Consider the following 5,461-nt stretch of genomic DNA (forward strand, 5'->3'; position numbering starts at 1 on the left):
CACTCTGACTCCTTTATGCCTGCTATTAAGATTCTTAAACAACATCTAGCGGCAGTGGGATATTAACCCCCTAGCCGCCGTGGGGGAGTAAACAACTCATGGGAAAAAACCCGCTGAGCGCTGTTCCTGCAAAGAAAACAGAGGGATTGGCCAGAAGAAAGGATCAATTTTGGGATGAGTTTTTTGAATACGCTTCTCTTGAAAGAGTTAAAGTCGCAGACAGGAGAAATTCAAACTGAGAAAGTCTTTTCCAGAATTTACCAGCGAAAGGGATGAAAGAATGAAGATGCCGGTTAACATATGGGATTTGGATAGCATAGGAGTGGGCAAGAGTAGAAATTCGTGTGCAGCGGAGTCGTGGGAGGGGGGGAAGGCATTAAGTTAGTAAGTTCAGAAGAGCTGTCAGCATGAAAATATCGATGTAAGAAAGAAAGAGAGGTAGCAGTGCGACGGAGTTTTATCAGTAAAAGACTGTCAGTTAGAAGTGGGGAGTTGTTGAAACGAAAACTGGACTCCAGTCTGTCCATGAGGGATGTGCGTTTAGAGCCCCCCCCAACACATGAGATTTTGAAAGGCAGAAACTAAAGAGTTTAACTAAGCAACCCGTCAGAATGGCAGCACAGTTTTTAAAGGACAGCAGGAGGCTATTCGTCGGGTCCATAAACTTCTTAGAATTCAGACAAAAGACAGAGAGAGCACAGAAAATATCATTCTCAAGAAATTTAATAACAGATAAAGTAAAGTCAGAGGGGTGATTAATAGGAGGAATATGTCCAGAATCGTCTAGAGTGGAATTTTCAGAGAAGGTGTTAGCGAGAACAAGCGTGCTTCATTCAGGGCTTTTTTAGCATGCGTAGTGGAGAAAGTGTATGGAGTGTGGACCTCCATTCCAGAGAAAATCACCTCAATAATGAGCTGGGCACACACAGAGAGGTATCCGTCCTGGAAGCAGTAATCATTCCACAGAAATAAGAAAAGTGAATCTTTAGGGCATCCCACCGAGCCGAAGAATAATGCCAGAAGCACTGTCTTTCCGTTGTGTCCCAGGAACGTATAGGAGCGATAAGGTTGTGATTGCAAGAGAATGGTTTAATAGAATAAATGTTAGAAGAATTAGAAAGAGGTCTACAGTATTGGACATTCTCTAAAGTGATCAGGGATACGTATAAGGTAGCTAACGAACTGCTCTAGATCCCATTTTAAAGCAAAGTTGTATAGACATTTTTACGAGACTGGTCAGTGAAAGAGGATGGTGAACATTGAAATCTCCTAAGATGGAGATTTCAGCAAAATGAGAATGAGTTAGGATATTATTCTTTTGGAATTCAAATAGTCAAACAGTTTTACATAGTTATTTTAGATAAACAGCACAGACATATTAAGAGATGGGACAATCTTGGTGGCGCTTTTTTTAACTTTTTCTATTCTATTGATGTTCACTCAACCTTGGGGGCTCCACACTTGCACAGCGTATTCTAAGTGGGGACGTATGTATATTCTGTACACACTGGCAAAACCTTCCTCCGTCCAGTTCTTGAAAGTAAGTTTGAGGAGATCTAACATGCTATTTGCTTTTGATGTTATATTATCAATGTGATGTGTAAATTTTATATTTTATATAAACAGAATACCCAGATCCTTTTCTTCTGTTCATTCCCTCTCTGACTCCTTTATGCCTGTTATTAAAATTCTTAGAGTGATATTTTCTATGCCCTCTCTGGCCTCAACTCTCAGAAGGCTTATGGACCTGATGGAGTGCCTCCTATTGTACTTAAAAACTGTGCCTCCGTGCTGACACCCTGCCTGGTCAAACTCTTTCGCCTCTGCCTGTCAACATCTACCTTTCCTTCCTGCTGGAAGTATGCCTTCATACAGCCTGTGCCTAAGAAGGGGCCCCGATCCAGTCCCTCAAACTACCGCCCTATAGCTTTACTTTAATGCCTATCTAAAGCTTTTGAATCAATCCTTAACCGGAAAATTCAAAAGCACCAATCCACTTTTGGCCTATCTGATCGCCAGTATGGGTTCCGCAAGGGGCGTTATACTGGCGATCTTCTTGCTCTCTTAACTGACTCTTGGTCATTCTCTCTTAGCTGTTTCGGTGAAACTTTGACAGTTGCGCTAAACACGAAAGCTTTCGATAGAGTCTGGCACAAATCTTTGCTTTCTAAACGCCCTCTTTCGGATTCTATCCCTCTCTCTGTTTCTTTATCTCTAGTTTCCTTTCCGGCCGTTCTATCTCTGCTGTGGTAGACAGTCACTGTTCTTCCCCTAAACCTATAAACAGTGGTGTTCCACAGGGCTCTGTCCTATCACCTACTCTCTTCCTGTTATTCATCAATGATCTTCTTTCCATAACAAACTGTCCTGTCCACTCATACGCTGATGACTCTGTAATGCCGACTTGCCTGATGGGCGAGCCTCCCATAACTCACTTAGCCACTGGGGGTACCTCTTTGACCGACTGGTTAAGGAGTGGTTCTCCCGTTACGCTGGTCGCGGGTCCTTGTCTGGATTAATTTCTCCTGTGTTTCGTTACACGCAGAGGTCGTGTGGGAGTGTAGTAAAGAGAAAATTCTGGCGTTTCAACCCCACTCTGCATTATTCAACTTCTTTCAACAGAAGACCCTCTCAACAGAGATTACAAGACTCCAGACTGGAGGCTGCAGAACGCTTAACCACAGACCTTGCTATCATTTCCGATTGAGGTAGAAGGAACCTTGTGTCCTTCAATGCCTCAAAAACCCAGTTTCTCCACCTATCAACTCGACACAATCTTCCAAACACCTATCCCCTATTCTTCGACAACACCCAGCTGTCACCTTTTTCAACACTTAATATCCTCGGTCTATCCTTAGTTCCAAATCTCAACTGGAAGCCTCCTCAAGGTTAGGCGTTCTGTATTGTCTCCGCCATTTCTTCCCCCCCGCACAGATGCTTTCCATATATAGGGGCCTTGTCCGCCCTCGTATGGAGTATGCATCTCACGTGTGGGGGGGCTCCAGTCACACAGCTCTTCTGGACAGAGTGGAGTCTAAGGCTCATCGTCTCATTAGCTCTCCTCCTCTTACTAACAGCCTTCTAACTCTTAAATTACGCCGCCATGTTGCTTCTGTTTCTATCTTCTATCGATATTTTCATGCTGCCTGCTCTTGTGAACTTGCTAACTACATGCCTCCCCCCCTCCCGCGGTCCCGCTTCACACGACTTTCTACTCATGCTCATCCCTATACTGTCCAAACCCCTTATGCAAGAGTTAACCAGCATCTCCATTCTTTCATCCTCTTCACTGGTAAACTCTGGAGTAGTCTTCCTTCATCTGTATTTCCTCCTGCCTATGACTTAACCTCTTTCAAGAAGAGTGTATCAAGACACCTCTCCACCCGAAATTGACCTCTCTTTTGGCTACTCTTTACTTTTTACTTTTGTGGGGCAGCAGTAGCAGGCTTTTTGTACTCTTTGTTGCCTTAGGGCCATACTTTGTAAATATATATATATATATATATATATATATATATATATATATATATATATATATATATATATATATATATATATATATATATATATATATATATATATATATATATACATATATATATATATATATATATATATATATATATATATATATATATATATATATATATATATATATATATATATATATATATATATATATATATATATATATATATATATATATATTTTTTTTTTACGTCGTGGCCTGTTGCCCTGGTAGCTTCTTCCAGTGGATCCTAATCGTCGGCCCAAAAGCTTCTTCCCAGTGGGGCTGATGGTCAGCAAAGCCGTTCTGGCAGCTCATATATATATATATATATATATATATATATATATATATATATATATATATATATATATATATATATATATATATGTATACACACACACACACACACACACGTATGTACAGTCAAGTCGCCTATGACGCGGATTCGTAAGGCGCGATTTTCTATGACGCGGTATGGTTTCAGAACCGTATTTTCAGATGACGCGGGTAAAACCATCTATGACGCAGTTCGTGGTCTCCTTTGCCCGAACTGCTCCGGGTCCTCTCAAACGCGTGACGCCGCAACTCGAGTTGCCAACTCGGACCGCCCGCTGCAGTTCGGTTTGAAGAGGTGGAGTGCCTCCGTGCTGCGATGACGTCATCAGCAAATATGTCGGCCCAAACAAACACATAATTATAAGTGCTTCCATTGCATTTCACCTCTCCGTGCCACGATAACCACTGCTGCTTCCTTTTCATTTTCTGTTGCAAGGAGCTCGTCGCCCAGAGCTGCTTGTGATGCATGTTTAAACGTCGTCAGGAAAATCAGTGGACGCCATTTTGCTGCCAGAACAGCTAGTAAACGTCGTCACTCACTGGCAGCAAAATGGCGTCCGCTGATCTTTCGAACGACTATTACTATAGTCTGTTCGGAGCATGAAGTCGGTTCAAGGTGCGGCAGATTCCAGAATTCCCATGAGTGCAGCGCTGCCAGTTCGACCACCAATTATCAGATTAGCACTCTCTCCCGGCCTACCCACCCACAACCCACCTGTTTATCTCTCTCCCTCTCTCTCCCTCTCGACCCGGGGGAGGGACCTAGGGGGACACACCGACCACCACCACCACCACCACCACCACTACCAACACCACAACGTGGCAACATGGGAAAAAATCGCTGCCACATGTCATAGAATTTATACAAATCCTTGTTATAATCCTAAACATCGACACTCATTGTACTATGTAGCTTCCTTTACTATATACAGAATATATAAAATATCGCTTTCAAATAGCACATGGATGGGAAATAAGAGAGAGACGCATGTACGAAGGCTGATTTGGCAGCATGGGTAGAGGTAAACGACGATACCAGCTCCACCCTGAACCGATTTCTTGCTCTGAACAGACTATAGCTGCTCAGGCAGCAAAATGGCGTCCGCTGATATTCCTGACGACGTTTAACCCCTAACCGGGGGTAACTGTACTTTCGGTACCGCGAGGACCGGCCTCCCGCACAAAGCCCGAAAATTGCCTGTATTCACACACTCTCTACGCTTAACCTACATTGCACGAGTGAATAAGATAGATTTTGTAATAGCCATCAAGTATCCAGAAGTCTCTACGTGCCGCGCCGTGCAGAAACAGCGAGTTGAACAGGAAAGACTTCTGGGGTGAGAGCGCCGGTTATAACCGCCTCCGACCCTTCCCCGGCAAAGCGGCTATAGCCGCCTCCGGTCCTTTAGGGGTTAAATATGCATCACAAGCTGTTCTTGGCGACGAGCTCCTTGCAACAGAGAATGAAAAGGAAACTGAGGCGTCACGCGTTTGAGAGGACCCGGGGCGGTCCAGGCGGCCCAAGTCGCTCCCTCAAACGCTAGCAGCTGCCCCCCCATGCATGGCGCCTCATCTTGCCTTATCCCCGCGGACTCATCTCGGACTGAACAACAT

This window comes from Eriocheir sinensis, chromosome 29 (assembly GCF_024679095.1).
Source record: "Eriocheir sinensis breed Jianghai 21 chromosome 29, ASM2467909v1, whole genome shotgun sequence".
In the NCBI taxonomy this organism is placed as follows: domain Eukaryota; kingdom Metazoa; phylum Arthropoda; class Malacostraca; order Decapoda; family Varunidae; genus Eriocheir; species Eriocheir sinensis.